At 43.2% G+C, this 14,985-nt stretch overlaps 1 long non-coding RNA gene across 1 annotated transcript in view; it reads left to right on the forward strand.

Annotated features, from left to right (window-relative positions):
- Positions 1 to 13,905, forward strand: part of LOC102003758 — a 52,366-nt gene extending 38,461 nt beyond the window's left edge. The window contains exons 2-3 of the long non-coding RNA XR_260270.2: positions 13,047 to 13,177; positions 13,540 to 13,905. This is a non-coding gene — a long non-coding RNA (uncharacterized LOC102003758). The remainder of the gene's footprint in view (positions 1 to 13,046; positions 13,178 to 13,539) is intronic.
- The last annotated feature ends 1,080 nt before the right edge of the window (positions 13,906 to 14,985 follow it).

The following is a 14,985-nucleotide window of genomic DNA, read 5'->3' on the forward strand; positions in this document are numbered from 1 at the left end:
TGTCTAGAAACTTCTTCAGTCATCACAACTAGGGCAAGGGAGGTGCTACTGGAATCTCGTGAGTAGAAGCCAGTAAAGCTGCTAAGTACTTACACTGCACAAAACAAACCCCAGAACAAAGAATTATCTGGTGGTGGAAATCGTGGATGGCAGATTAAACAGTAACCAGTGCTGTGTCTCTAAATCTTGTCATCGTAAATCCTAAAGTCCATATACATGCAATGCACTGACAAGCTGCACAAAGACAATGTCATGGCACAGGCTTCCAGCCTCCAGCCAAGCTGACTCACCCAACCGGAGGCTGACTTACTGGAAAGGGGAAACCAACATCTGATCTACGCACAACTTTTCAGGAAAGTAAAGCTTCAGGGAATCTGGCTGTCCCTGGTGTCCTATACAGTGTGATCATGAAGCGTGACATATATTTGTGTCCACACCCTATTCCTGCCTAAGCTTTCCAATACTGAGCAATTTCTATCTCATGGGAACACTAGGAAAACAAGAGGCCAAGAGGTGGTGGGCAGCAGGGAAATGGCGTGAAGCTGGATGCTATGCTGTGCCACCAGCTGTCCAGGTTGACGCACTTTCCCCTTTATGGCTTTAAAATCTTCGTCAGTGAAACGACAGGGTGGGATGAAATGACCTTAAAAGTGTTATCTCTTTCAAATAGTTCTGAATCTCTTTCTCAGATTGGAATTCCCTCATGGAATCCCTATTCTCTCAGCCACTGTGCTAGGCAGAATGTCACAGAATTTGGTGCCATCAGCTTGGGAATTAGAGAATCTGACAAAACTGTATTGGAAATTCTAGCTCTTTCTTGTACTTCTATTGAACTCTCAGAAAGTTACTTAAATGGAAATTGTACTATTACTTGCCTCAATGGGGTGCTGTAAGGTTACATAAGATATTGCTTCAATAATCTCATGCAGAGTAAGCATTCTGCTAAACGGCAACTGCCAGTATTATTATTATTATTTGATGTGAACTGCGATAGTGAACTAAAAAATGATTCAAAAATGGTCCTTACAATAGAAGAATTTATCATTCGGCAGGAGAACCTGGTAAGCAGCACAGAGAAGGATGAAATGTTAATCAGAAAAGGCCTGGGCACAGGGTGCAGATAGGACTTGTGTTTAAAAAAAAGTTAATTCCAACTGGAGAGACAGAGAAAGGAGTAGTAAAATTTGCCATGCCTCTTCTAAGAAGAAATGCAAAAAGGAGTTTCAAGAGTCAAATGTGTGTCTCATAAGCCTCTATGTGTTCCACATAGGTCACAAGCTGTGAATGCTCAGCTGCCCCTGGTGTCCTATACAGTGTGCTCCGAGGGTAAAGCTCCATCTCGGGGAAAAGTGTCCTGCGGGAGTGAGGAAAAGGAGACAACAGAAATAAAGCAGGTCACACAGCGATGGCGGAGAACCACGGACTCCTGCTGACTCTCCAGACCCCTTGTATAAATGAGGCAGCAGCCAAGGGTAGGACGAAGAGCGCTGCCCACTCTGGGCATGAGCAGACCTGCACTACAGTCCCACCTCTGCAGTGTACCTGTTGAGGTGAATCCTGTACTTCTCAGGGTACACTTGGATTAAACAGGAAGCCACAGATAAAGAGGCTATGTAAAGTGCAACGTGTTCCACATAAAATGAAGAAACCTCTAGTGCTGACACTTTTAGGGATTTTTTGGGGGAGAAGGTGGGGTTTCATTACTGAGGATCAAACTGGGGATCAAACTTCATGCATGCTAGGCAAGCACTCTACCACTGAGTCATACCCCTAGTTCTTTCAAAATTTTATTCTGAGGCAAGATCTCACTAAGTTGCCTGGGTTGGTCTTGAACTTGCAACTTTTCTGCCTCAGTCTCTCAAGTAACTGGAATTTCAGAAGCTCATTGCCAAGCTCACTGATATTTTCAAAGGTGAGGAAAGTGAGGTGTAGAGGCAAAGGTCTTTGCTCTGTGGATGAGCAATGTTTGCAGTGGACTGATGGTAGATGTGGACAAAGGCAGGATAGACAGGTTACTTTCAGGGATGGACCGAATGCATGTCTGGGCCACTGGAAGAGCCCAGCCTTTCTGCTGCAGCCATGTTCAGCTACGGGAGCTGGGCTGGGCTGGCAAAAACAGCCAGAGGCATGTCCGCTCTGTATTTCAGCAGCCCCTCCTGTGAGGATGCCAGAACATGCAGGTTTGTTGTGGGAAGCCCTGGGGAGGCAAGAGGAAGAGCTTGGAGAACATGTGGGAAATTGAACCAGCCAAGAGAAATGAAAAACACATTAGTTGGTGTGAAGGGAAGAGGATGCAGAGACACGATCCATAGCTTTAAATGTTTCCGTCACCTGTGCCAGAAAGGTAAAATCGACCTTCTGCAGGGCCACCCCATTGCGAGGTCCAGGCTGCTGCAACAGAATGCCTCTCCCTTCTCTGTGCAAACCCTGCGTGGATAATGACCATGACAACATTGCTCCAATGCAAACATTCAGAGCTCCCACAGTTTGGCTTCTGTGTTGGTCTGCGGAAAGGATGCCATGGCCTGGTGACAAATTTTTTTGAAGTAAGGTGGCTTTCCTGCCAACAGCCTGTGGTTTGTTGAGCAAAGCAATTGCCCTCCTTGAGTCTCTGACTCTTCAGCTAGGCATCTCATGGAAGAGTTATGAAGATATTTCCAGGTTTAAAAATGTGCGGGATGTGGGCAAAGAAGAAAACAGCACAAACATTTTAGTTGAACTAGTTGCCAAGGACTGTCTTACATACTTTATGCTTATCATAGATGTTAGCCTTATGCTTTCCTTTTAAGGGTTGTATTATTATTTCTGATTTAGATAGGGAGAGTATGAGGCTCACAGAGACTTGGGGCTTTTCCAAGGTCACACAGTCACAAAGTTGGGATAGAAAGTCATGCCTGTTGCCCTTCAAAGACCATGGTAGATGAATAGTAATTGACATGTTTGCTCTCTGAAAATGATGTCATGGAACATAGACCTGTTTCCTTCACAAGCCTGTCCCATGTTCTGTAGCAGAGAGGAAGGACATAAGCTGTGTGTGCTAGCACGGATACATTCTATCTCCAAAGAGCAGATTGAACTTACTTCTTCTAAAGGCTACATTCCCTGATGCTGCCTTGATATTTTGAAATTGGCCAATGTACAAGTATCTACATCACAGAAATAGGAAACAAGCAGAAGTCTCAGATTCAGCCCCACAGCCAGTCAGCTTGGTAGCAGACCACTAGATTGTCTCCTTTTCCTCACTAGCTGAGATCATGAGCATTTAAGAAAGTGGTAACTGGACACTGCTGTGATGTCTAAGTGCACCTTGTCTTAGACCAGTGGGGACATTATAACCGGACACTGATAAGAGTTGAGGAAGACCCTTCCAATCACGTAAGACCTCTTGCCATTTCAGCAAATTGCCTAAATCATGCTGACACCCACCACAGTGTGAGAACCCCTGGTCTAAAGTGCAAATCGGAACTGAGGATATCTTCCTTGACCCTTCTGAGGACCATGAAAGGAAGCAGAAATGAACATACGAAATCAGATCTCAAATGGTGGTTGCCACCTAGACATGACTCTGTGGTCCCATTTTCTTCCCTATAAAGAGGGGGGTAAGTCTCGCCTTGCCTGGAGGACATGACGAAGGTAGTTCTCAGTAACGGTTTTGTAAGAGGTAAACACATGTGGCATTGTAATGACAAAAATAGGAAAAGGATGCTCCTTGGCTCTATATTCCTCGGTGTATGGGGAACACCCTCCTTTCACTTTCTGCTCCCGCATCCTATTTTTGAACCTGGCACATTTTGGTGTAAGGATTAAATGACAAATGGAGCCAACCAACCTGTGTGACTGCCCTGAGCCCAGCATTCCCGGCAGCCTGCTCCTAGCAGCAGCTGACCTTCCCCTCCTAGTGCTAGCCACAGCCCCATCAGAGAGGGCATTATCTCTTCTTTTCCAATTTGCTTCCCTGTCCTGGCTTAGCTTTTTAAGTAGTGGCTGTCCTACTTCAAGAGGCTACTTGGTTTTAATTTAAACACATCCCTTTCTCCCCTGAGTTTGGAGTGTGGCCAGCCCAGCTCAGGCAATAAAGTCTCCTGGGCACAAATGCAAGTCCTCAAGCCTGTGGGGCAGAGGCTAAAATCCTCAGGGACTCTTGCTGTGATCCTGCCAGCCGATGTTACTTCTCTGGGTCTCTACTTCCTCATCTGGTGTCTCCAGGCTGGGAGCTCTTGGCATTTTGTGTGGGATGATTCTTTATTGTCTTGGACACGGCAGGAAGTTTAGCATTCCTGGTTCTTGGCCACTAAATGCAAGAATCTTCTTTGTCACTGTGATAACACCAAACATCCCCACACATTTCCAAGTGGCTTGGGAGAGGGTTCTGCTCTGGGATTGCATGCTGAAGGCCTCAGTTTTCTCATCTGCTAGATATAGTAGAAAGAGGCCCCAGAACTGAAGGTCCTTTACTCAGCCTCAGAAATAGCCTGGAGCTGGAAGCAGAGGCTGAGTGTGCTCTGTTCTGCTTGGACCAAAGCTCCACTTAGATTTATTCAATTGACAGAAGCTCTACAAAATGACTTGTCTGGAGAAAACCTCCTGTGGCTAAAAAAAAGTGTGAAAACCACTGCACTGCACCAGAGGTTGCTAAATGACAGCCCCAAAGCCCAGCAAACTCTGCAGACATGTTTTGTTTGGCAGGGGAGTTTGAGATAGTTGGGGTTAGCATTTAAAAATCTGGAATTTAGGCTTTTGGAAAAAATAAAAACAAAAAACATGAGGACAGGAAGAGATGGCAACACTGAGCCCAAATTTCTACAGGGCAGCAGTGGGCCAAGCTGACCAAGGCTGTCCACTTAGGTGGCGCCTGCCCTGTCCCTTGTTCTCTTTACTTACCTGGCCTTGCAGACATCTGAGTGTGCAGTACTTGGATTAGGTCCATAGCTGTCAACCCAGAATACCTGGGAAGGTTTAAAGTTCCATTCTGGGGACCTAAGCCAGATTAACTTTCAATGTACTTGGGGGGTGGGGTATAGGTATAATACTTTTAATATCTCCCCAGGGGATTTTACTGTGCAGGCAGGCATGTGGACCAGCAGACTCTAGTTGATCTTGCTCTAAGGAGCTCAGATTCCTGGAGGAGTTCTTGCTTTCTTTCTTCACACCCCCAAGGATCCCTCAGCCTTTTTCTCTTGATGTTGCTGTGACTCATTTCCATCAACTCACTCACCTAAATCAATGAGATCTTACTTGGCAAAAATCCCTCTCCTGGGGGCTCAGCCACAGTCATAAGAAAATTCCACAAGCTCCTGTCAGCCTCTGCCACAGAAGCAAGTCCACACTTCTGCTTAACATTGCATTTGGAGTGACAGCTTCTGGGACCCTGCTCTCTGGACTTCATTTTCAGAAATGATAGAAAGCAACTGTGAAACAGCAGCTCTCAACCTCAGCACTTTTGCCATTGGGGATGGCTAATTTTTTGATTTAAGGGCTATCTTGTGCACTGAAAGTTTTTCAATAGCATCCCTGACTGCTATGTCCCTTATGGACAAAATCAAACCCATTTGAATATCACTGCTGTAAAGTAGTTCAAGCTCTTATATTTTCTTCAGGCATGGGTGAAATGCTAATGTTCCAGTTCTTATACCACCAGCTTGCTTTGTAATCCCTGAGATACCCATCTCCCTTTCCAGTCCTCCCATCGTATCTGCAGGTGGTATGCTTCCAGGCCCCTTAAGGATATCAAAACCTGTGAATGCTCAGATCCTGTATAAATTGCCATTGTGTTTGAATATGAACTACTTACATCCTTCCGTATACTTTAAATCATCTGTAGATTGTGAAGAATGCATACATGTTGTTCTCTCGCATTGTTTACAGATCAGTGGCAGGAAAAAATCTATATGTGTTCAGTATAGATGCAACTTTCTTTTTCTTGAATATTTCTGATGCCAGGTTGGTGGAATTCACAGATTCAAAAACCATGGAAATGGATGGATAACGATACAATAAATAAATCTCTTTCATCCCACTGACCTCCAGCAATCATTATCATCTTAATTGCATATCCGAAGCTAGACATGGTGGCCCATGCCTGTAATACCTACTACTCAGGAGGCTCATGCAAAATTGTTAGTTAAGTGTAATTAAGGCAACATAGTGAGACCCTGTCTCAAACTAAGACAAAGAAAGAAAAAAAGGAAAAAAGGAAAAATAATAATAGCATCTCCATTCACTCAGCTGTTTAAAAATTTAGAAGTCTTCTTTGATTCTTTCAGTTTAGATGTCCAAATGACCAGTGCATCTTACAGGTTTTACTTCCTGAATATATCAGACCCCTCCACTTTTTCCATCTTCATTTACACAAATTGTGTCCATCATTTTTCCTTTCATCTAGACCTCTGTAATAGCTTCATTCTCTCTTTTAACCATATTACTTATTACACTCAGAAGTATCTTCAAGACAGTAAACCAAATCATGCAGCTTACCTGTTGTAGTGCCTTTTATAAGTGCCTTTTTAAAGCCTTCCCACACTTGCAATAAAACCAAAACTCCTTACTAAAGCCCATGGGACTGATCTAGCCCTGGCCAAATCTTCCAACTACTTCCAAAATTACTTTTCCTTTATTTCATTTTCAGAAAGCTTGGCTTACTTTCACTTTTTCAATGTACCAAACACTTTCCTACCTTGGGGCCTTTGCAGATCCCATTCTCTCTGCCTTTTTTTTTTTTTTTTTTTTTTCACATATTGGTTTCCATAGTTGTTTCTTTGTCAAGATTCAGATTTCATTTTAAGTGCCACTTCACCTACTTACCCCTTAAGTTATGCAAAATCTAGTAAAGTGAATGAACCCATTCTATTATTTACACTTTTCAAAAAACTACTAGAAACTGTATTTATCTCATTTATTTATTAGTTTCCTTGCTATCATGCATCATACCCCATCAGTATACGTGAGATCAGGCACCTTATCTGTGTCACTGCATCCTGGGTCTTAGCACAGTGCTTGCCTCGTGGCATAAGCACAATAAATCATTGTTGAAGGAATCCACTAATGGGTAAGGCAGCACATCAGAACACAGACTCCTGGGGCTGGGGATTTAGCTCAGCGGCAAAGCGCCTGCCTGGCAAGCGCAAGGTCGTGAGTTCGGTTCCCGGTACCAGAGGAAAAACCAAAAAAAAAAAAAAAAACAAAGAACACAGACTCCTGAAGGCCCTCGTAGCAAATGATGACTGACATTCTTCCTGTTCTGATATTCCAAGATGCCACAGGCTCTGCATCAGTAAAATGTCAATTCATAGTGAGCTGCTGGGAATTCCATGAGTCACTCAGGGGATTATTATTATCTTCGTGCCTCTGTGACCATAATAGGCCTTCTTTGCTGGAATGATACTGACTTCTTAAACAACAGAGCTAGAAAGAACTTGGAGGCTATCAAAGCACAATTGCTTCATTAGAAGACAGGAATGCATCATTTACAATTGTTATTCACTTACCAGTTGCTGACAAATCACATTAAAGGTTTAAAAAGAGCAGACCACTCTTGCCTAGAGGATGGAACCACCTTGAACCATTGGTACTGCTGTTCCATGGGCCAGGAGTGAGGATGCTGGCACTTAGCCAGAAAATCTGGCCATGGGCTGAACTTGGTGCCAGCAGGAAAAAATAGATCAAACCTTATGATTTTCACCATCAGCCCTGAGTGTGGTAGAAAAGTTGGTCTCAAAGTTTGTGATGCTTGCTCACATCCTATCAAAGGGGAGTTGAGTTATTTAGGAAAATTTTATCCCCTGTCTCCTCAATTTCAAATAGATATGACTTAATGGTAAGTTTTCATTATCTGCTCGTGAAATGGAGTTGTCAAATATTATTAAAGAGAAAAGATCAAAGGATATGAGGAAGAAAGGAGGCATAAGGATCATAAGAAAGGAAGAAGGCCACATAGGAAGTACAAGTTGTTACAGGAGATTCATTTGACAACCCACAGTTCAAGGAAGAGGTGACAGGTCAAGGAAGGAGTGAGGGTCCTCCCTGCCTCTGTCTCCCTCTGCCAAGAATTTAGCATGGGACACTGTGGCAGTCTCTTTCCCTTTCTAGTGCTCTGTAAGATGAAAAGGGCAGAATACATGGTCTTGAAATAATTTCCAGAGTTCTTTATTTGTTACTTTTTGGTTCAAAACCATAGCCAGATCTCTGAGAAGAACTGAGGTTGTGCTCTAATATCCTTTTCATTGGATGTCAATATATTTAAATTCAGTCCATAATTTACGAAGGCCATGGGCCAGTGTGACAGGCTGAGATCACAAACAGTAAAATTAAAAGGTACTCTCCTTTCTTCAGGTAACTAGCTGGGCAATGTGGATTTCTTGGTGATCCCTGAGTACCTCCCTACTTCTTTTCCTGGAGCCTATAGTCTAAAACATGTTGGATTAAAACCAAGAATAAAAGACCTTGAGTTTGTATACGTGCTTTTTGAAGATTATAAAATGCTTTCACATACTTCCTTTCGTGTACGACTCATAACAAACCTGAGCAGTATTATTCTTCTCAAATTACCAACAAGGAAACTAAATCTTTGAGAGCCTAAGTGATTTGCTCAAGGTCACCTGCTGAGCCAGTGAACTCCTCCCTGTTCTACTCAGCATCCCAAGGACTGGGTACTCCAGGCTCCCTTCCCCCATTTGTTCAAGGAGAGTTTGGCTAATGGGAGTCAATGAGAGGAGACTGGAGGAGAGAGGGGGAAGGTGGCTTTTACTCTCCTTTTTCTCTGCCTTTTGTGGCATCTCTGCAGTGGTTTCATGTGCTGAGCACCTCCAGATCCTGCCAGCCATCCTGACTTCCCAAATCTGGTAGCATCACCTTCTCTTGTGTTCTTCTAGGCTCAGGACCAGTGGTAACTTCCTGCTGATGTTAATCTCTGTGGTGTCCCATCTGTTGTTCAATTTCTCGGCCATTCCATCACCTGTATGTCCATATCCGCACAACAGCAGACCCCACTACGCTTATCCATGGGTGATACATTCCAAGGCTATATGAGAGTGAATGTCTGAAACCATGGTGGTACAGAACGTGACTGATAACTGAGACAGTTACTAAGTGACTAACAAGGTGAGGGTACGATATACAGTAAGTGGCTAATAAGGTGAGGGTGTGATATACAGTATGGATACACTGGACAAGGGATAACTCATGAACCTGAGTGGGATAGAGAGGGTTGGAGTGAGATCACACTCCTCAGAGTAGTGTACAATCATATATATATAGTGTCTTTCTGGAATTTTCCATTTAATAGTTTTGTGCCTTTTCTCCTCCCTCCACCCCATTTCCCTTCTCATTTGAACATTTTCTTCCCATTTCCCGAAGGGACCAAATAAAAAAAGAAGCAAAAATGGAAATAAAGTTTTTGTAAATAAAAAGGGGAAGAGGGGCTGAAGGGAGGGGAGGGGAATGGGGAAAAAAAGAAGCAAGATATATCATGAACAGGCATAATTTCCTTATGATCAATGTTGTCACTATGTATATCTAAAATGTACCAATAAAATAAAAAATAGTTTTGGGCTATGTTTTGACCACAGAAAACAAACACAAAAGAAAGTGAAACATGATAAAGGGAAAATTGTGTACTGAATGACCTGAGATGGTTTCTGTTTTCCTGGTTGAATCCTTCCTGCACAGTCACTACTGTAAGGACCGTAAGTATGACAGAAAGTATGACATACTAAGTATGACTGTAAGAATGACAGAAACAGATCCTGAGAGTTTACCAGATGTGTCCAGATGCGTGGACATGCACTTTACTACTACATAGGGAGTGCCTTGTTGTCTGGAATTGAACTTACACACCTTTGGATCTTGAAGTTCTAACGTGGAGTCTGACATATAGCAGCCACCAGTAAATAACTGCTGATCTAATATGTTTGCATGACAAAACAAACCCAGCCAGAGTGACTATTTAGTGTATCTCTGTATCTCTAAGTATGTACTAGACTCAGTCTTAAGAAATACAGGTCCTTCCAGTCTATAAATTGTATCAGTGAGCCATTTCACTGCATAATGTAACACCATCCAGGAGAAATGACACCATTCCTGATTTCTACAGGGTCACTGGGCTTTTGAATCATCGAAGTTATTTTACATGAGAAGATATTAATTAGCTAAAACTTGGGCAAAAGTACAACTGCCAAAAAAAGAGAGTGCGTGAAAACTGGATGAAAGATGCGGGAAAACACAGAATCATGCTGTAAAACTATCTTATGCAGGAAGCAACAGAGTCAGCCTCGGGAGATCTGGTTGTGGTCGCTGCCCTTCTACTGACCTGTGGTGAGGCTTTGGGTGAGCCAGGCCTGTCTGACCCTCAGTTTCCTCATTGGTAAATGAGGAAGTCAGATTAAATGATCCAAGATTCAATAGCTTATAGGCATCTAGAGAATCAAGTCCAATTATTATCACATCAAGTGAGACCTCACCTAGTCTGGTCCCAACTGACCTCCCCAGCCTTCCCTGTATGGCACCTGCTCAGCCAGCTGCTTGCCAAACCGGGCCTTGGCCCTCCCATTTCCTCTGCTGCTTTTTTCTGCTGTCTTTATGTCACTCTGTAGCCCTGCTTATTTTTCCTCTCCTGTGCTTTATCTCAGATTCCCCCTCCTTTGGGGATGAAAATAACAAGACCCCTTATCATCAAGAGCATATGGAGTGCTGATTAAGACAACAGTGTGAAACCAGTATGATGGCCTTCAGCCCTGGGCCAGTAACCCATTACCCATGTGAGGGAGACATGTTATTTACTAACTGTGCCTCAGTTTCTTCATCTATAATGTGTTGATCTAATAGTGCTTACATTAAATTCCTTAGGTGGAAATACCTAGCTGATTTCCATTTTCCTGATGGGGCACAAAATGAATTACTGGCTGGGGAATAAATGTTATTGTAACCATAAACATAACAGGGGTTTACAGACATAGCACCGTGTGTGTATGTGTGCGTGTGTGCGTGCGCATGCGAATTTTCCTATTAAGCAGTGAGAATCTTTCCACTATGAGCTAAGCTTATGTATTTTTGTCTCTGCAGATTCTAGTGTGGTGATTGACAGAGCAGGCATTAGTAAATGTTTGCTGACATTTAATACTGGCAGGAATTAAATTAGGTAATACATTCTGTGCCTGTACGTGACACACAGAGATTGACAGTGTGCAACTATTATAATTATTAACTATTATCTGTGTCCCACAAGGCTTTGTACTTTATTATTAAAACAGTGGTTATATTGTCTTATCATTATTATACTTTAGGACCTTCTGTTAAACCACAAATGTGTCAAAGATAGTATGCCACAATCCTCAGTATTTCTGAGTGCGACTGTATTTAGAGACAGAACTTTAAAGAAGTGACCAAGCTAAAATGAAGCTGTAAGGTTGGTCCTTAATGTGAACTGACTGGTGACCTTATGCAAGGAGAGGATGAGGGGAGACATTTAGAGAGACACGGGTATGTGTGCAGAGAAAAGTCCCCGTGAAGGGGCAGCAAGAGGTGGCCCACTGTAAGTGCTGGAGAGAGGCTTAGAACAAATCAACCCCACAGATACTTAGATCTTAAACTTAGTGAGAGCTGGGCATGGTGGCATATGCCTATAATCCCAGCACTTGGGAGGCTGAGGCAGGAGGATGGCCATGAATTCAAGGCCAGCCTTGGCTACAAAGTGATTTCAAGGCCAGCCCTGACTATAGAACAAGACCCCCTCTTAAAAACAAAAGCAGAACAAAATTCTAGGGAGAAAACTAGCTCTTTCTTGTTTAAACTACCCAAGTTGTGGTATTTTGTTATAGCAACCCTAACAAACCCATACAGGGTCTATGTTTTTATTTATTCATTCAACAAATAGTAATAGAGCATCCATCATGACCTGATTTGTGTAACAGGGAGTAGAGGGCTGAGAAAGGAAAGAAAGAAAAGAGGCTTCTGCTCTCAGGAAGCTTATAGTGTAATGGGAGACACTGACAATGAGAAGATGACACAGCCAGTGGGGTAAGAGCCAGAGTTGAAGGCCTGTGTGTACCCAGAGCCAACACTCTGTCAGCACTGGCTTTCACCGAAAACTACCGTTTCTCAGGTCTGTACGTGAAGTAACGGGACTTCATAGCATTCAAGTAAGGAGAGGCCAGGGGCAGACTTTGCTAAGTGTTGGTGCATTATAGGGCCTGACAGTAGCTGGGGCAGTAGAATAATATATGGATGAGGAGGAAGAGGAAGCGGATTTTCACCTCAGCCCTGCCGCAAGCTAGCAGTGACCCGGTGCCACGCCCTTCCTGTCTGGACCTCCATTTCCTCATCTTCAGAAATGTTGAAGTAGTTCATCTCTTCAGTTCCTCCTAGCTCTTTGAAGTCTTTCTGAAATCTCGATCAGGAACAACTAATACTGCAAGGAGGAAAGGAGGGACAGAGGAAGAAAAGGAAGGGGAAGAAAGAGACAGAAAGAGGAAGGCTGGCAGTAAGAGCAGAAAAGACAGAAGAATGAGCTAAAGACTTGCGTGGCCGTGGGGCCCTGCTTGCCTGCAACCCCTCTCTGCAGTTCCCACGGTGCTTCAGCTGCAGCCTAGGGTTCAGCTGTCAAATCTGTGCTACAGCAGGCTGTACAAGCACGGCTGAATCTTTCAACCTCTCCTTGCAGTGTGATCCCATCTGCACAGCAAGAGGCAGTCATACCATGTCACAGAGCTGTGTACATTCAGTGAGACGATGGCTTAATCATTTCAACACAGAACCTGGTAGTTTCACTTTTGCTGGTGTTGTTTATAGCATCAGTGAAACAGAGGAATTGGATAAACCGACCTCTGAGACTTCCAGTTTTTCTCTATATTTATAGACTTATAATAAAATCATGGGTGCTCATGCATGACCTCTTTAAAGCCCAGAGCCAGATCTAGAATCCTAGCATGAAAATGGGGTGTCTGTGTGCATACAACGTTGTGGGATGCCTGAGAGGGGATTTGAGGAGCAAAAAGGGTGATTCTGGGCCTGTTTTCCTTATTGTACCTTTTCAGACTGTGTTCATTTACCTATAGGTTTCACAGAATGGTTTTCTTCGGTGCTTAGAGAAAATTCAAAGACTGGAAAGATCCTGGAGGCACAAGGAGAAGGCAGAGATGCAGAAAGAAGAAAGCTGAAAGGCTGAGTCTGAAAGCATGAAGAAGAGGTGAGACATGGGAGTTTTCATTGCTCCAGAGTTGGGGTTGGGAAGGTAGGGTCAAATGATGGAAATAGCAACAGGAAACTGGGAGACGGTGGGATAAAGAAGGTTCAGGAGGACCCTGCTTGGAGAGTCTAAGACTCGAGGTTGAGGAGGAAGAACTCATCACGCAAGCTGTGAGAACCACTGAGGATTTCAGACCAGAAGAGTGATCCGATTACTGTTTCACTTTAGATCAGAAAGATAGTCATGCTGGGAACAATCAGTCAATTTGAAGATGGGAGGTGAGGTTAGGAGTTACGGAAGTAATATGAGAGTGGCTCTCACAACCATCAAACTGCTAATTTAGATGTATTCTCCCTTCACAGTACAGCACTCAGATCAAGCATACTTCCATCCATATAAACTACTGAAAAAGTGCTCTGCTGAAGTTACCATCACCATTTGCAATCTGCCCGTTACTTCCTATCTGTGTTATTGTAGCTCATTTATAACTGGGTAGGTGTCACCTGGGGAACTGACTTCATGATCCAGGCCCACAAGGAGTCCTGACCCTTCCTTTCACGTGTGGAAAATGCTGATCTTGAGCTGCGGTTTCCAGAATGTGTTACAGGCCCCCGAGGAGCACAAAAGACAATTTACTAAAATGAAGGGCAAACTTTGTTCAGTGACAGTATCTTAGCCCATGACGTGTATCTGAGGTGTGATTATTGCTAATTAAAATAAAGAGTAAAATAACAGAACAGCTATTTGCATTGTTTCTCTTTCATTCTGATAAAATGCTTATTTTTGTGTATGCTTTAAAAGATCTACTACTATAGTGGTCTATATTGATGCTGGTGTACTACACATGCACACATCGCAGAGGTTTGCTAACAAATTTTTATGGATAAGGATGGATCTTCAGGAAAGTTTGGCAACTACGATGGGGGTACCTCAAATAATTCAGTTTAATAATGAAACAACAAACCTCAATATTCCCTTAATGGATTTCTCTGAAATATTGTAATTCAAATCTTTGTCTTTCCGCATGGTCGTCTGTAGCCCGAAGCGCGTTCTGCAGTGAAGTCACGGTGCATCCGCATGGAAGTTCCTCTGGCTTGGCCTGCGGAGAACAGTGTCCCCTCCCCGGGTGCTGGGGCCATCACTGCTGCTCCCTGTCTTGGCAAGGCAGAGCCCCTCTTGGGGTCTCAGTTTATTCCTTAAAGTTAGCTGCTTTTCCTCATATTTCTTTTCATTCACTTAGATTTTATTATAAATCTATGAATATTTAGAAACTCTTTAATTTTTTTGGACCCTCAGTTAACTTCAACAGGAAAATGCTGGAGGTTTTAAAATTCATCTGGGACCTGCCTGCACTCCCCCTTTGGCTCTGTTCGCCGTGAAAGCATTTGAGGGTTTATCTTTCTATCAGGAAGCTTTAGAAGCACAACCCCTACCTAATCACAACTCTTTGACATAGTAACTAAGTCATCCAATAAGTCACTTGCCACAGAAAGAGGCACAGAAAGCGTACAAAGTGAAAGATGGGTGAGTTGACATTTCCTGGAAGGTAAGGATGTCTTCTACCCAATTATGTGCACACAGCTAGGAGCAGTTGCAATATCTTAAAAGTCAAGTCCTATTTAAATGGTTTGGACAGAGGACAAATCAGTTAGGGAAAAAAATTTAACTTATCAGTGTCCAACGATAGGCACATGCTAAATTTTGATATATTCTTCTGAAGTATTCTACAGAGCTTTAAAAATCTATGCTGTAACAGTATGAGAGAATAATACAACACAATACAATACAATACTATACAGTGTAATACC

This window comes from Chinchilla lanigera, unplaced genomic scaffold (genome assembly GCF_000276665.1).
Source record: "Chinchilla lanigera isolate Chin_1 unplaced genomic scaffold, ChiLan1.0 scaffold00014, whole genome shotgun sequence".
NCBI classification, from domain to species: domain Eukaryota; kingdom Metazoa; phylum Chordata; class Mammalia; order Rodentia; family Chinchillidae; genus Chinchilla; species Chinchilla lanigera.